General features: G+C 43.6%; 1 protein-coding gene across 2 annotated transcripts in view; it reads left to right on the top strand.

Moving 5' to 3' along the window:
* BLK (BLK proto-oncogene, Src family tyrosine kinase) overlaps positions 1–18,449 on the top strand; it is a 181,809-nt gene that overhangs the window by 81,702 nt on the left and 81,658 nt on the right. Inside the window, exon 1 of one of the 2 annotated variants that reach the window (XM_073586381.1) lies at positions 8,783–8,952. The exons of the other annotated variant lie outside the window; for it this stretch is intronic. The gene's annotated coding sequence lies outside the window, so the exon portion shown is untranslated. Of the gene's footprint in view, positions 1–8,782; positions 8,953–18,449 lie in introns of those variants that run through there. 2 annotated transcript variants of the gene reach the window in all.

The raw sequence follows: 18,449 nt of genomic DNA on the forward strand, positions 1-18,449 counted from the left end.
GTGATTTCATAAACTGCCCCTACAAAAAAGGCCTCCATTTCTAAAAGGCCAATTTAACAGTGCGTAAGGCCTCTTTCACACATCAGTTTTTTGCCTTCAGGCGCGATCCGGCTTTTTTTTGTAAAACCGGATCCGACAAAATGCAATGCCGGATCCAGTTTTTCCCCATTGACTTGCATTAGCGTCGGATCGTGCCGGATGGCATTGCGTTTCATCCATTTTTTGCCGGATCCGGCAACTTGTCTCATTCCGGCGTCTGGAAAAAACGGCTACTGTAACGTTTCTTGTCTCCGGCGAAAAAGCCGGAAGCGCCGGATCCGGCGCTTCCAGCTTTTTGCTACAATGAAAGTCTATGGGCGCCGGAATGCGCCGGATCCAGAAAAAGACGGATCCAGCCACCGGATCCGGTTTTTTTAAGTCTGCGCATGCTCAGATCCAATTGGCCAGCCCCCAGGAACAGATATAACCTGCTAGACGGATCCAGCAAAAAAACGGATCCGTTTCTACAGTTCTTCAAAATTTATGCCGGATCCGTTTTTTCTAAAAATAGCCGGATCCTGCCTGACGGCAAAAAACTGATGTGTGAAAGTAGCCTAAGTCATGATTCCCAACATTATACTTTCTTTCAGAAGATGATAATTTTTTTGAGAGAATTGCACATGGCCACAAATTAGTCAGAGTTTTGGGTCCCTGAGATAAAATGGCTCGTACCATGACCTCCGAAGCATCCACCTCCACAATGAATGGTTCCTGAAGGTTGGGTTGGATTAGAGCACGAGCAGATATAAAACACTTTTTGCATTTTTCAAATGCCTCAATAGCATCTGGTGACCAAACCTTGGGTAAGAGGTTTAACAATCTGAGAAAACACTTTCATGAATTTCCTATAATAGTTGGCGAATCCTAGAAAACGTTGCAACGCTTTTAGGTCAGTAGGTTGAACTCAATCTTTTATGAATTGAACTTGCTTAGGATCCATTTTAAACCCATCGAATGATAAAATGATGAGAAAAAAACCTTGTGAACAAAAATAAATACATTTCTCAATTTTCACAAACCACAGATGTTCCCTCAATCTTTGTAATACTACATGGACATGTTCCAGATGAAAATCCAAATCAGTCGAGAAAATTAAAATATCATAAAGGTAAAAAAAAAGAAATCTCTCAATGCAGTCAGAAAATACATCATTCATAAAGTTTTGAAATACAGCTAGTCCATAGATTAAGCCAAAAGGCATGACAAGATTTTAGAGCAAAACCTCAGAAGTTGAAAACCGCCATTTTCCACTCATCACCCTTCCTTTCCACTCATCATCCTTCCCTGAGGTCAGGCTTAGAAAACCACTTACCGTAGCCGCCATAAACTAATTAAAGGTCGAGATTGAGTGGAACTGGGTATGTATTGTTAACTGTGATTTTGTTCAGTTCTCGGAATTCGAGGCGAGGTTGGAGACCCCATCTTTATTTTTTACAAAAGAAATTCAGCAGCCAAAGGGGAGGAGGAAGGACGGATATGACCCTTCCATAAACTTTCATTCACATAATTTTTCAGCGTGGTACATTCAGGCCCAGATAAATTAAACAGTCGAGCTTTAGGTAATTTGGCATTAGGGACAAAATTAATAGCACAATCATAAGGACGATGAGGAAGTAATGTCTCCACCTCTTTTTTCCAAAAATACATCTCCAAAGTATTTCAGGTGCCCTGGCGGACCTTCCAGACTTGCAGAGTATAATTGTACAGAACTCAGATATTTTTTATGACAATTGTTGTCACTTAACAATCTCCTCCTTCTGGCATCAATCAATAACAGGATTGTAAATGAGCAACCGTGGAAGCCCCAGAACCACCCCAGCAGGTAACTTATCCAAGACAAAACAGGAGATGGATTCTGAGTGAAGTTCTCCTACTTGAAGTGTGAATTTCACAGTTTGACAAAGTTCTGAAGAAGCTGTGTCTTGTCAATCGCAAAAATTTAAATGGGTTTTTCCAGACTAACTGTCCCTAATGCTAATCAGAGAACCAGTCCAGAATCAATAAAGTTATCTGCAGTCCCACAGTCAATGAAAACCAATGCTGGCAATACCTGGCTCTTGAAAGTTAAAGCATTACTTTATCTGAGGAGAAAAAGGGTACATGAAAGTCTGAGTGACCTCCTTGACTATCACCCAGACCTAGATGTTTTCCCGACTGCTTGCTTGTTTGCGGGCAAGTTGAACAGTCCTTCAAAAAATGTCCTCCAAGACCAAAGTAGAAGCAGAGTCCAAGATCCTGTCTACATTTTTCTTCACATGAAACCTGGCAGATGCAATCTCCATTGGCTGTACCACAGGTAAATGGGCCTGCTCAAGGGAATAATACAAGGCATCCCGTTGCCCATCATGCCTCTCACAAATTCTTCGGTCCATCTGTACAGCCTGAGTTTTGGCCTCAGCCAAAGAACAAAAGGGATCATGCAAAGCAAGGGCATCCTTCAGGGATTCAGACAGACCTCTATGAAATTGGCACCTAAGAGCCACATCATTCTTGATCGCCCGCCAGGGCAGTGGGGATACTCGGTACTGGATCGCTTCTTAAAGGGGAAGTGTCACAGCAGCAGTGACCCGGTCTGTCGCCCTGGGCGTCCAATAAAAGGGATAGTGAAAAAGGGATAACAAAGTTTGTAATAAAGTGTTCGTGATGCCACCCATGGTATTCGGTCAGGGGACCGACGCTGCAATGCAGATCCTCTGGGGTGATGATAGGGCAGCAAAGATGGTTAAGCTCTCCACGGGTATACTGTAGCTGTGTCCCAGGCCACAAAGGTGTAGGTGGTGAGTGTGGTGCAGGGTAGGTGACGCAGGAATGATTCAGAAGACACAGCAGGGTGCAGTTTCCTTTGCCTTTTACTGAGCAGTGCAGGTACAGTCCAGGGCTCAGGTTACAGATGATTCTGGAACTGGTCAGCCTGGAAGCAATTTGGGAAGGTGGGTTGTGAGGCCCCCTTTCTAGCTCTATTCTCTGAGGTACTTGCTGCTGTAAACTCTATTCAAGCCCCTCTTTCTGTCTGATGCTTAGGTAGAACTCTACTCGCATGACAGGCAGCTGGAGCCTGCTTCAGGGGTTGCTCCTGTCTGGCTTCTCTGGCTCTCATGTGCTGCTGTGTTGTCGAGTATCAGTAGGGGACAGAGGATCTGCGGTCTTCTGCCTTCCAGATTCTGCTGCCAGGGCTTTAGTACCCACACAGCCTCAGGCTCCGGTGCCCGGTCACTGGCGCTCAAGGCTGGGGTGAGCTCAGATGGAGCTCCTATCCCCAGCTCCTCTCCACACTTCCTCTCTCAACCTTGTTCAGGCTCTAACTCCCTCCACTAACTTCCTTTTCCTGACCAGAGAGAGCAGCTCCCCTGAAGTCGAGTTTACAGCTCCCTTTGCTGGTCTGCAGCAGGAACTGTGTTGTATGTTGGAACTACCTGGTAATGAGATTCCTTCTTTGCTTCCAGGCATGACGTCACTCCCCCCCGGAGTGAGGCAAGGCCATTGTGGCAACCGAACTCCTGGGGCGCCATAATTCCACTGAACATCAGTTTATCACTGTCAGGATTCAGTACAATAGTCCTCAGCGGTGACACTCCCCTGTGTCAGGTTCATGATCCCAGTTTCAGCAATTTGGATTCTGCTGGGTTTATCATAGATAACCTCTAAGGCATCAAAGAAGTCATCAACTGAAGACGGTTCTGCAGCTTGCGAGTGGCTCCATTGCATTAGGGACATAACTATTCCCATTCGTTGGAACTTATCTCCTTAAGATCAGGGTCGTAGGGTAAAGAATAGCCTATAGCTCTCCCCGAACACTCTAAACTGGCATTTTTCCCTTGAATTTATCATGTAGGGCCATCACAGGTTTGTTAGAGATCAACTGAACGTCATAAGGTGCAGACATCGCAGTCTCTGCTGGCAGTGAAGAGCTATGGGAAGTTTTTGTAAAGCTAGCCACCTGGATCTGCTACAGGGACTATGAAGATTCAAGGTTCTGATGATTTTCAGCCAGATCTTGAATCACTAGGGTCAGATTCATAACATGATCACCAAGTGTGTGAATGAGATCCATGCTGGCAAAAAATAATAAGCATTAGTTGTAATGTGATGCTGAGTCACTACTCACAGACAATAAATGATACAGGGTAGTAAGGAGGTCCGAGGTCAGATACCAGTAGGGCTTGTAGTACAGAGGGGCAAGACACAGGTGTGGTCAAGTCACAGTCCAACGTCAAATGCCAGGAGGGCAAGTAAAAATAAAAAGATAAGAGAAATTGATAGAGGCCACATCCCTGGTCAGGTACCTGAGGTCAGAGAGCATCAAGAGCAAAAGGGAAAATACAAATGTATAGTCAAGACAAATCCAAGATCTGGCAACAAAGATCAGGAAATCAGACACAGAGCACACAGCAAAGCTACAACTGACAATGGTTTGCTCATAGCTAGTCAGTTAAATAGCTAGCAAAGTATTAAGGCCAAGCGACACCTGGAGAAAAGCCCACAGGCTAGGCCAGATTGAGCAGCAAGGTTATCAAGCAAAATGCCGACAGCCAAACACGCCCCAGCATCAGGTTGGACCACTGGACTGTCACTCACTATACTTATAGGCCGGCACAGTCCAGATCCTATAGGGCAGCTGAGCTGTCAATCTCTGCATCCCTAGGACACAGTGAGTGAATAAACCGTGATAGTTACCAAGGGGGTGTAGAAAAGCCAAAAAAGGACTAATATAATTAAAATCAATCTGCCAGGCAGATACTGACCTTTGCTGGAAAAAGAAACATAACACCTTCCCTGTACCTGAAAACGCCGTAGGAAAGCAGAAGCGGTAACCACAAACTTTCTGTTCCTTGTTACCCATATAGGAACACATGGAAACTGGTTATGATTAGTGTATTTACATGTATAAAACATCTATTAGACCCCTTTACACAATCATGGGGCATAAACGGCTTAAAGGGAACCTGTCACCAGAAATAACGCTGTTAACCTGCAGATTGTAATGCAACTGCGGAGCGGTTGCACTCAACTTCCACCAGGGGGCACTGGTAAGGGAAAAAGGGTTGCACTCAACGTGTAACACCACAGTGCAGATGTGCAGGCCGCCACTAGGAGGTGGCAGAGTAGTCAGACAGGCCGGGTCAGCAACAAACAGAAAGACGAAGTACCAGAGGTCACAGCAATACACGTATTCAGAGACAAGCCAAAAGTCAGGGCCAGATGGGAACGCAGTATCCAAGACGTGAAATGGGAAGGGGAGTCAGGGTACATGCCAGTGAGTCATAAGTCGGTCGGTAACCTGGTATCAGAGACAGAAAAAGAGGAAGCGGGGTTCAGAGTTCAAGACGAGTCATACACTGTAGAAAAACCACCAAACATACACAAAGTCAGGGATAGGGAACGGGTCAGACACAAATACGGGAAGTCAGAGGCAGAAGGATCACTAGGGTATACGGGTCAGCTGCTCTAACCTGGAAGCATGAACTATCTCTGACCTCACCTGCAGGCTGCAGCGAACTGAAATAACAAAAACAGATCCAAAACGAGGCAGAGGGGATTAACCCCCCGCATGACCAGTCCAGGGAGAGGATAGCAGAAAACAAACTTTGGACTGGATCATGACTGTTCTTACTCAGATGATGCAGGAGTTATCTGTGGAGAACAGGGCCTTGGTTACTTCTCAGAAGCAGGTGCAGAGGTGGATGACTGAGACAGTTAAGATAACCCGGGGGATTCCCTCTGTCAGTAAGTCTGGTGAGGTGACTGACGTGTCTCTGCACAGTCCTAAACCTTCGGTGAAACTCCCTGACACCTTCTTTGGCGAGAAGGATAAGTTCCGCACGTTCAGGGAGGGTTGCAAACTGTTATTTTCCCTTAGATCCCGGTCTTCAAGAGATGAGAGTCAGCAGGTGGGGATAATTACAGCTTTACTGAGGGAGGGTCAGCAGTCTTGGGCTTTTTCCTTACCCCCGACCGCCCCTGAGAGAATGTCTGGATATGTTCTTTGAGGCTCTGGGCCTCATCTATGACAAACCAGACCGAGTCAGATTGGCAGAGGACACAATTATGGGTCTATATCAAGGAAAGCTCTCTGCCGAATGTACTGTTCTGAATTTCGGCAATGGTCCCCAGAGGTGTCCTGGAACGACTCAGCCCTCAGGTGTCAGTTCCAGAGGGAACTGTCTGATCACTTAAAGGATGCTCTGTCTCTTCATCCTCCTCCCAGCTTTCTGGAAGAGGCCATGACTCAGGCCGTTCGCATGGATTGGAGGTTACGGGAGAGAGGAGTTGTGCAACAGGAGGCTCCTTTACTACCGGTTAAACTGGATCCCTCACAACCTGTTGAGCCCATGAAAGTAGGGGCCATCCTACGTAGGAGATTGTCCAGACTCACAGGTACCTTTTTCTTCAATCCTTAAAGTACTGTTAAAAGTGGAACTTGGTGTTAAGAACTACTTCACTCCCACTTCAGCCTTTGTTGACTGTGGGTCATCCATGAACCTAATTGACTGTAAACTAGTGACCAGCTGTAAGTTAGGGACAGTTAGGTTGGGGACTCCCATTAAAATCATGGCCATTGACTCTACACCTCTCATCAAGGGTGGGGTTAATTTAATCTCTGAAGAGTTCATCCTCAAGGTGGGGGCCTTACACCAGGAGCGTATTTCATGTTTTGTCTTGGATAATCTCCCTGCTGGCCTGGTGTTGGGGTTTCCTTGGTTGCAACTTCATAACCCGGTTATTTACTGGGAGTCAGAGATAATGTAATGTAACTGTGGAGCAGTTGCGTGCAACTTCCACCATGGGGCGCTGGTAAGGGAAAAAAGGTTGCACTCACCGTGTAGCACCACAGTGCAGACGTGCAGGCTGCCACTAGGAGGCGGCAGAGTAGTCAGACAGGCCGGGTCAGCAACAAATAGGAAGACGAAGTACCAGAGGTCACAGCAATACACGTAGTCAGAGACAAGCCAGAAGTCAGCGCCAGACGGGAACACGGTATCCAAGATGTGAGAGGGAAAGGGGAGTCAGGGTACAAGCCAGTGAGTCATAAGCCGGTCGGTAACATGATATCAGAGACTGAAAAACAGAAAGCGGGGTTCAGAGTTCAAGCCGAGTCATACACTGTAGGGAAACCACCAAACGTACACAAAGTCAGGGATAGGGAATGGGTCAGACACAAATAAGGGAACTCAGAGGCAGAAGGATCACTAGGGTATACGGGTCAGCTGCTCTAGCCTGGAAGCATGAACTATCTCTGACATCACCTGCAGGCTGTAGCGAACTGAAATAGCAAAAACAGATCCAAAATTAGGCAGAGGGGATTAACCCCCATATGACCAGTCCAGGGAGAGGATAGCAGAAAACAAACCTCGGACTTTATCATGACACAGATATGGGGTCTATCTGCAGGTTAATAGCGTTATGATGCTGTCCGGCACCTGCACACAGCCAAATGCAGTGGGGAGGAAATTATCTTTATTCTCCCCGCCAGCATTCAATATGCAGTCACAAAAGCAATAGCGGTGGTGGTTCAGTCACTGCTCTGAATATAGAGTGGTGCTATAACTGCATCCCCAACACTCACTGACAACCAATCGCAATGTAGAGCCAGTGTCAATCAGTGCCAGGACGCGGTTACAGGAACTGTCCTCGGGAGCATTGTGGTACCGTGCTGGAAAGCATGGACTACTTCTTGCTTCGTTGTCCCTTTACCCTAGAGGTGTACAGCAGCGTGGGCACCTCCATTGGTTGGTCTCGGCTGGCCGGTCTCTCTTATGCTGAATGGGCCTATGGAGCATTCAGAGACCTTGGTGGTTGGGACCGCTGCACTTTATTTCTAGTTAGTGCAGTGGTTAGGTATCACACATGGAACGCACAGTGCTTAGTATCGACGCAACGGAAAATCCTCCCAGTGGACGATGTGTTTAGGACCATACTCGGTGACCTGGTGAAGGTGCGCTCTCTGGAGTATGAGAGACTGGGCCGCTCTCCTCTGGAGGGGCTTTTCTTTTAGTGCGCCCTAGTCTGGTCATCTCCTTTCCTGGTGGTGGGCTGCCGCTGACACTGTAGATTTTTGTTTTGTGATCGGTATACAGTGATGTAGGGCTGCAGGCGCCTTGGGCTTTGTGTTTTGTGGTTATTGTAATGTTTGTTTCTGTATATATTGTATATAGGGATATAGATTTGGATGTAGGTGTTAGGTTGGGTGGTGGGAAAAGGGTGGAGGTGGGATTATCTTGTGGGACTATGGGACACTGGGGTGTTTGGAGAAACACTGGCACTGGCTGATCTGGCCTATGGATGTTGGACAAGGACTGAGGCATGAGACGCAGGACCAGCTCTCAGGTCAGTGTGGGGGTTGGGAATGGTGGGCTTGAGTGTGGGGTTAAACTTACTCTTGTATGATTTTATATAGTAAAAAGTTGATAGATTATATTCAGTAACTGTTCACTTTGAAACAATAATCCGTTGGTTTATGTTGTGCAAAATCTCTGAACTGATTCACATTGTAGTGGAAGTACAAAAATAAAATTCTAGATATGAAACCTGTAGACGTTTCCCTATTCTCTAAAATACTATTTTGCCGTCTGGTGGACTGATCCACTGCCGCTGTCAGATGTTTCCTCTTTAGTTTATTATGTACAGTTACAAATAGTATACGTTCTGCGACTGATCGCAGTATAATAAAGTGGGAATGGCGATAACCAGCGACACCCTGGGGGGCTATTTTTGGTGTATGTGAACGTCACCGGCAAGCAAGTCTATCACAACAGGGCTGGCAGGAAACGGGTCGTGTCTTACAGTAACTGACAGATCACAAGCTACATTGCAGTGACCCGGCCGCGGATAATACACCACAGCAGCTTCTTCTACATGACTGCTGTTTCCTATGGACTTTATGACTTCTATGCACTCAATAAACTGACCAGAGAGGTAAGCGATGCTCAATTTATAAGGGTTTTTATAGGACATAAAGGCTCTGCAACAGCAAAAACTATGGGGCTGCATAAAGGATCCACAAAGCAGGTGCATTAACTAAATGTGGGAGCGATGTAAAAAATGCCTAAAATATTACAGAAAAGTATTTGTAAAAAATATATATATAAAAAAAATACCGTAACTAAAAGATAAGTAAAACAAGTAATTTTTAGAAAATGAGCAGGTGGGGCAAATGTTCTCGGAAAGGAGATTGTAACGGAATTGGTAGCTTACTTGTACGTTTTACATCTTTTTTTTCCTGTTCTTACTATTAATACAATTTTTTTTATTATATAAATTATTTCTAATATTAATAAAAAAATTAAATAATTTAAATATTGAAAAAAAATAAAAATAATTATATTTTCCATGCTATTATATTCTTATTATTCTTTCTTTATTATTTTTGCTTTTTTTATTATTATAATATTATTAAAATCTTATTTTTATTGTGGCTATTAATTTTTTTAAATATTTTTTATAATTAGTAGTAATAGTATTTTTGTATAAAATTAGGAATAGTTTGTTGGATAAAAAAAAAAAACTCCCACCCATGTTAAATGCTTTCTGTCATGTAAGAAAATTCATGGCAAAAATTTCAGAACTTTTTTCCCCTATTAATGCCGCCCATAATCTATATACCGTATATTAAAATCTGTACAAATCCATCAAGAAACAAACGGAAATCTTCTCCGCAGGTAAAAGAAAAGAACCAAAATAATATCATTGCATAAATTTGATCATCCTTGCACTAATACTTTGTTGAAGTCCTCTTTGAATTCCTTACACCATTCAGTCTTTTTGGGTCGGAGCCTATCAGTGGCGCATCTAGATTTGGCAATATTTGCCCACTCTTTCACGCAGTAGCTCCACATTTGCCAGATTCTTCTGTACAGCGCCCTATTCGGGTAACCCACAGATTGTCCCTAGGATTTAGGTCTGGGCTCAGGCTGTGTCATTCCAGAACTCTGATATTCTTCTGGAGAAGCCATTCTTTTGCTGATTTGGAGGTCGCTTAGTATTAAAGACCTGAAGTTTTTGATGTAAAATCAATTGATATTTGTAACTGTTCATAATTCCCTCCACCTTGACTAAAGTCTCAGTTCTAGTTGCTGAAAAATGGCCCCAGAGCATATTGCTGCCTCTACCATGACTCACTGTGAGGATGGTGATCTTTTGGTGATGCACAGTATTGTCTTTACACCAATCATATATTTTGGAATTGTGGTGAAAAATTTCACCCCTGATCTCATCAGGCTATGACATGTTTCCCACTGGCTTTTCACAGACTACATACATGTAGACTTTGGCAAAACATTGCCAGGCTTGGATGTTTTATTTTTTGTATCTTGCCACCCGTCCCCACACGCCAGACATATGAATAAAACAGGAGATTGATGTCACACACAGTCCACAACCAGTACTTGCCAGAAATTCCAGCAGTGACTTTAATATTATGGTTGGCCTCTGGGCAGCATCTCAGACAAATTTTCTTCCGTTATATTCATCAATTTTTGAAGGATGTCCAGTAAACCACTTCTTCACAATGTTATATGAAATATCTAATGTCTTGGAAAAAATTTTGTACCCATCAACTGACTGCCAATTTTCAATAATGCCATCCCTTGGCTGTGTTGTCAGCTGTTTACAGACCAGATGGACTTAATCAGAATCAGTGTAAATGATGACAGCTGTGTACTGACTGCTATGTATCACGAGTTTAAATATGATTGGCTAATTCTGGACACAACTACATCCCCTATAATAAATGGTATATCAAACAAAACTGTAGAATACAGAGTGCAGTATTTGGGGTCTTCATTTGATCCCTTGCATTAGGGCTTGATTGGTCTGTATTTGCTTATTTTTTTATTTTGGATCTTTGTTTTTACGTATCTCTTTAGAATTTGGAACAAACGTTATGAAATTTTTAAATATTTTTCAAAGGAAAATTCCAACCAATTGTATTTTCTAATGCTTGTTTGTGGCATGTTGCCGTGCCTATTTACAGATCAAAAGGCTCTTGGGGTAAACAAAAGGGTTTCTTGACCAGTTCGGCTTTTCTTGGTCCCATCAAAGTTGATTCTGAGGTTATTCAAATGGAAATGAGCACGTCCATCTGTACTTGGTTTGTCATCTCAAACAGAGAGAGAAGTTCATGGGATCCCGCTAGAGATGAGATTAATTTTTTGAAATTTGAGTTTGCCAGCTTCACTGAATTTTTCGAAAAAAATTTGAGTAGCTGCGAATTGAAAGTACTTCAAAACCCCCAATTGCAAAGAGAAGATGTGTATGGCACTCTGAGGTCTATTAGGACTGTATTCAACCCATTTCAAGCTATTTAAAGAGCATTTGTCAGTGGGATAATCCATCCTAAATCGTCTGTTTAGGCACGTAGGTCATAGAAAGCTGATTCAAATGCTACCTTGATATCTGCGATCTGAGGAATGGTTCTCAAGAAATCCACATTTTTCTTATATGCAAATGAGCTGAAAACATCTCTGGAGGTGGAGTAATCTAATGGCACAGAGAACTTTTCAGCTCATTAGCATAAAAAGAAAACATGGATTTCTCCAGAATAAGAAATTGGATCACAGATATCAAGGTATCATTTTATTCAGCTTCCTGTGACCTACATGCCCATATAGACTGCTTGGAAGGGTGGATCCTACTGACATATGCCCTTTAAGGCAAAAACGGCCATTGGAAAGCACTGTTATTTGGACACTATATGGCACTGCTAGATGAATGTTGTATGGAATTATAATCAAGGCTTTGGATAGTAGTGTAATTTGAGCACTCTATGCCATTGTTATACGAGTGCTTCATGGAAGTATCGTGGAGTAGCTAACTTTTACCGCAATGACAATGATTTTCCTCAAATGTCTTAGTAATTAGGGAAGTTAGGGAATTTAATTAGTTTGGAAAATCGAAGGCTTAGGGGTGATCTTATTACAATGTATAAATATATGCGGGGACAATACAAAGACCTTTCTAATGATCTTTTTACTCTTAGACCTGTGACGGGGACAAGGGGGCATCCTCTACGTCTGGAGGAAAGAAGGTTTAAGCATACTCACAGACGCAGATTCTTTACTGTAAGAGCAGTGAGACTATGGAACTCTCTGCCATAGGATGTTGTAATGAGTGATTCCCTACTAAAATTTAAGAGGGGACTGGATGCCTTTCTTGAAAAGTATAATATTACAGGGTATATACACTAGATTCCTTAATATTGCGTTGATCCAGGGAGCTAGTCTGATTGCCGTATGTGGAGTCGGGAAGGAATTTTTTCCCCCAATGTGAAGCTTACTGTTTGCCACATGGTTTTTCTTTGCCTTCCTCTGGATCAACATGTTAGGGCAAGTTAGGATAGGATATGGGTTGAACTAGATGGACTTAAAGTCTTCCTTCAACGTTAATTACTATGTTACTATGAGTGGAACCGTGGAAGTTCGAGTTTGCAGGGATCAATTGAATTTTAGTCCAAAGTTTGGTTCAGTTAACAGAACTCTCCCCGAACTTTAACCGGACGCCTATAGAAGTCAATGGGGACCCAAACATTGATGTTGTAATGTAAATCTCTCTGTCTTTAACTAGTGGTATTAAATAGACTGTTCCTCGTACACTATCCTTCTTCACAGCTGAGCAGTCACACACAACCTTATATATAGTGGGTACGGAACGTATTCAGACCCCTATACATTTTTCACTCTTTGTTTCATTGCAACCATTTGATAAATTCAAAAAAGTTCATTTTTTCTCATTAATGCACACTCTGCACCCCATGTTGACTGAAAAAAAAACAGAAATGTAGAAATTTTTGCAAATTTATTAAAAAAGAAAAACTGAAATATCACATGGTCATAAGTATTCAGACCCTTTGCTCAGTATTGAGTGACTGTGGAGACCCGGGTGTCCTAAACAGTGCTTTCCCCCCTCCCCCGATCCCGTAATGAAACACGGCCAGGCCTAGAAGGGTTAAAACAAGTTGGTCACAGTTTATTAATTACATAAACAGAGAAATACAATTACATGTCATAACGGGCTCATCACCGAAGGCCCTGTCCTCGACCGACAGGCGCGCAGGCCAATGAGCGGTTACAAACCTTTGCCCTTCTCCACATCTTCCGCTGTGACGATATCATTAACAAGGGTTATATATATAACTTTTTTTTAAAATTTTATTTATACACATATTTATATATATATACTACAATTACACCGTGTGCAGAATTATTAGGCAAGTTGTATTTGAGAGCATTCTTTTTATTATTGAATAACAACTATGTTCTCAATCAACCCAAAAGACTCATAGATATCAAAGCTTAATATTTTTGGAAGTTGGAGTGGGTTTTTTTCGAATTGGCTATCTTAGGAGGATATCTGTTTGTGCAAGTAGCTATTACTGTGCAGAATTATTAGGCAGCTTAATAAAAACCAAATATCTACCCATCTCACTTGTTTATTTTCACCAGGTAAACCAATAGAGCAACACAAAATGGAGAAATAAACATTTCTGACATTCAAAAACAAAAAAAAATCAATGACCAATATAGCCACCTTTCTTTGTGATGACACTCACCTTCCTTCCATCCATAGATTCTGTCAGTTGCTTGATCTGTTTACGATCAACATTGCGTGCAGCAGCCTCCACAGCCTCCCAGACACTGTTCCGAGAGGTGTACTGTTTTCCCTCCCTGTAGATCTCACTTTTTATGAGGGACCACAGGTTCTCTATGGGGTTCAGATCAGGTGAACAAGGGGGCCATGTCATTACTTTTTCTTCTTTTAGACCTTTACTGGCCAGCCACGCTGTGGAGTATTTGGATGCATGTGATGGAGCATTGTCCTGCATGAGAATCATGTTTTTCTTGAACGATACCGACTTCTTCCTGTACCACTGCTTGAAGAAGGTGTCTTCCAGAAACTGCCAGTAGGTCTGGGACTTGCGCTTCACTCCATCCTCAACCCAAAAAGGTCCCACAAGTTCATCTTTGATGATACCAGCCCATACCAGTACCCCACCTCCACCTTGCAGGCGTCTGAGTCGGAGTGGAGCTCTCTGCCCTTTACTGATCCAGCCTCGGGCCCATCCATCTGGCCAATCAAGAGTCGCTCTCATGTCATCAGTCCATAAAACCTTAGAAAAATCAGTCTTAAGATATTTCTTGGCCCAGTCTTGACGTTTTATCTTATGTTTCTTGTTGAAAGGTGGTCGTTGGCACTGTAGGGAAGGTGGACGGATGGACAGACCTGTCTGCAGAGGGAAGGCAGAGGTGTGGAGTATTGTGGGTGGACTGTTGTGAAAGAGGGGAAACAGCTGGAGATAGGAAGGAAGGGTGTAGATTTGAAGTTTGACCATTAGAGGGCAGTGGAGAGTTGTAGGTTAGGACTGAACATCAGCCATTGGCTAAGAAAACCATTGAGTCATGGGGGGCGGGGTTACCAGAGCTGAAGGTGATAAAAGGCAGATAGAAGGTTCTGGAAAGGTCAGTCAGCGATGGGAGCCCAGGAGACAGGAACTACGCTGAGCAGAAAGGACTAAGGCAAGGCTCCGGAGAGGACTGACAGCTGAGATAGGTCACGGGGGGTGGCCCGGACAAGAGAGGCCGCAGAGACAGACTGGGGTACCATAACAAGTACGGACTCGGACTGGTAAACCGCTGTGGTGGTAGGCTTAGGGCAGCCACAGTGGAAGAACCGCGAGGGATGTTAAGTAACAAAAGGAAGAGAGTGAAGGTACCCAGGCCTGTGTGCGGAGTCAAGCAGCTGCTGTGTGAAGCTGCGGGGATAGTTGAGCAGATGCTGTGGGAAGCAGCAGAGATAGTCGAGCAGCTGCTGTGTGAAGCTGTTAATCGAGCAGCTGTTGTGTGAAGCTGCGGGGCCTGTCGAGCAGCTGTTGTGTAGAGCTGTGGAGCATATTGTACAGCTGCTGTGTGAAGCTGTGGGTCGTGGAAGATTACGATCAATAAAGAAGACCTGTTGGTCACAATCCTGTCTCTGTCTCGAGTCTTTCTGCGGCCAGTAACGGACCACCCCCCTGTCGGTTGCCCCCCTACCTACAGCACACCTTGAGCTTTTTGATACTCCAGTAACGTTGCAGCTCTGAAATATGGCAAGACTGGTGGCAATTGGCATCTTGGCAGCTTCACGCTTGATTTTCCTCAATTCATGGGCAGTTATTTTGCGCCTTTTTTTTATCAACACGCTTCTTGCGACCCTGTTGGATATTTGCCATGAAACACTTGATTGTTCGGTGATCACGCTTCAAAAGTTTGGCAATTTCAAGACTGCTGCATCCCTCTGCTAGACATCGCACAATTTTTGACTTTTCAGAGTCCGTCAAATCTTTCTTCGGACCGATTTTGCCAAAGGAAAGAAAGTTGCCTAATAATTAAGCACACCTTATATAGGGTGTTGATGTCATTAGACCACACCCCTCATCATTACAGAGATGCAAATCACCTGATTTACATAATTGGCAGTTGGCTTTCAAGCCTATACAGCCTGGAGTAGGACAACATGTATAAAAAGGATGATGTGAACAAAATACTCATTTGCCTACTAATTCTGCACACAGTGTAGTATGGCAGTCTAAGCACCATTGAAATATATAAGGGAGGGAGGGTGGGACAACACACTTCCAGCTGTCCGGGAGTAAAAGGAAGTTACTGATCCGGGCACCTGGATTTAACCCCTGTAGGAGTGGCCGTGGGACCCTACCCCTTTAAATCCATTGGACAGCTGGGCATCCCAATTAGTGCATCATCTGTAGGGGTAGTGGGAGGGGGAATTGGGCACTGAACGGTATTTTTTTTTTTAGCTTTACTCATATGGGACCCCGCAGTCAGAGGCACGTTCCTTACTTAGTACAGTGCCTGCCAGACTGTGGAGACCTAGGTGTCATAACCAGTGCCTTCCCCCCTCCCCCTATCCCATAATGAAACAGGGACTGGCCTAGATGGGTTGAATCAAGTCGGTCACAGTTTATTAATTACATAAACAGAGAAAGGCAATTACTTGTCATAACGGGCTCATCGCCGAAGGCCCTATCCGCAACCGACAGGTGCGCAGGCCAATGAGCGGTTACAAACATTTGCCCATCTCCACATCTTCCGCCATGGAGGATCATGTGTATGGCCTACAAAGGACTCCGACCCCCACCCATCAACATTAGGACCTGTTCGACTCCATCCTGCAAACTGTTTTTTTTTTATCTTTACCCATATGGGGCTCTGCAGTCAGAGGCACGTTCCTTACTTAGTACTGTGCCTGTCAAGAAGCACCGTTTTGAGCTAGTACAGCCATGAGTCTTCTTGGGAATGATGCAACAAGTTTTTCAACCTGGATTTGGGGATCCTCTGCCATTCTCCATTGCAGATCCTGTCCAGTTCCGTCAGGTTGGATGGTGAACGTTGGTGGACAGCCATTTTCAGGTCTCTCCAGAGATGTTCAATTGGGTGTAGGTCAGGGCTCTGGCTGGGCCAATCAAGAATGGTCACAGAGTTGTTCTGAAGCCACTCCTTTGTTATTTTAGCTGTGTGCCTAGGGTCATTGTCTTGTTGGAAGGTCAACCTTCGGCCAAGTCTGAGGTCCAGAGCACTCTGGAAGAGGTTTTTATCCAGGATATCTCTGTACTTGGCTGCATTCATGTTTCCTTCAATTGCAACCAGTCGTCCTGTCCCTGCAGCTGAGAAACACCCCCCAATGCATGATGCTGCCACCACCATGTTTCACAGTTGGGATTGTATTGGACAGGTGATGAGCAGTGCCTGGTTTACTCCACACACCGCTTAGAATTATCACTAAAAAGTTCTATCTTCGTCTCATCAGACCAAAGAATCTTATTTCTCATAGTCTGGGAGTCCTTCATGTGTTTTTTAGCAAACTCTATGCTGGCTTTCATATGTCTTGCACTGAGGAGAGGCTTCCGTCAGGCCACTCTGCCATAAAGGCCCGGCTGGTGGAGGGCTGCAGTGATAGATGATTTTGTGGAACTTTCTCTCATCTCCATACTGTATTTGTGGATCTTGGGGTTCTTCTTTCTTCTTTACCTCTCTCTCACCAAGGCTCTTCTCCCACGATTGCTCAGTTTGGCTGGACGGCCAGGTCTAGGAAGACTTCTGGTGGTCCCAAACTTCTTCCATTTAAGGATTATGGAGGCCACTGTGCTCTTAGGATCCTTGAGTTCTGCAGAAAATCTTTTGTAACCTAGGCCAGATCTGTGCCTTGCCACAATTCTGTCTCTGAGCTCCTTGGCCAGTTCCTTTGGCTTCATGATTCTCATTTGGTCTGACATGCACTGTGAGCTGTGAGGTCTTATATAGACAGGTGTGCGCCTTTACAAATCAAGTCCTATCAGTTTAATTAAAAACAGCTGGACTCCAATGAAGGAGTAGAACCATCTTAAGGAGGATCACAAGGAAATAGACAGCATGTGACTTAAATGTGAGCGTCTGAGCAAAGGGGCTGAATACTTATGACCATGTGATATTTCAGTTTTTCTTTTTTAATAAATTTGCAAAAATTTCTACATTTCTGTTTTTTTCAGTCAAGAGGGGTGCTGAGCATTGTTATATGGGTTATTTATAGAAGTTTCATGGAGTAACTAACTTTTCCCAAAATGTCAATGATTTTCCCATAAATGATTTATTTGAATGTGTGATGGTTGAGGGCCCCATCCCCGACATCTTAGTCCTCCTACAAAGCCAAGCCGCCACAGACCGTGATTTTTTCAAATGCTGCAAAAATGTATTGCAGACAATCACAGGTTCAAGTTTCCTATAGAACGAAAAGATAAAGTGAATTTAATAAATATATTTGTGTTAAAATAAGGCCGGGGTCACACTAGGGAGAAATACGGACGAGTGAGAGGCGTAAAAACCACGCATTGCACACGGACCAATGATTCTCTATGGGGTAGCTCCCATCAGCCGTATATTTCTGGTGTATATTTTACGGTCCGTGCCAATTGCAGCATGCTGCGATTGTCAGCATACTACGCCCGTAGTACGCCAATGCAAGTCTATCGGTGCGCAAAAAAAATGCATTATACACGGACCACACATGTGACTTGCGAGAAATGTCCTTTAGAAAAGCCGGCAATTCAGTGCGCGATACAGTAAAATCACACTGACAGGTTTAATAAAGGAAGGAAAGAATAGATATATACACATAGAATACATACAGTATATATATATATATATATATATATATATATATATATATACACGTCATTGAAACACATATATACACTGTGTTCCAAATTAATATGCAAAAAAATATTTCCTCATATTTTCTCTAAATTACCTATATGAATTGCAGTCATTGTTATTTTCCAGTCATCTACTCTTCTAGTATAATTGCAATGTTTTTGAACAAACTGCCTATGAAAACAGTATATTTTTACAAATAATAAACACTCAAAATGCATGTTCCAAATTATTATG

The sequence above is a fragment of the Dendrobates tinctorius genome, unplaced genomic scaffold (assembly GCF_039654945.1).
Source record: "Dendrobates tinctorius isolate UK_male_01 unplaced genomic scaffold, ASM3965494v1 ptg000093l, whole genome shotgun sequence".
NCBI classification, from domain to species: domain Eukaryota; kingdom Metazoa; phylum Chordata; class Amphibia; order Anura; family Dendrobatidae; genus Dendrobates; species Dendrobates tinctorius.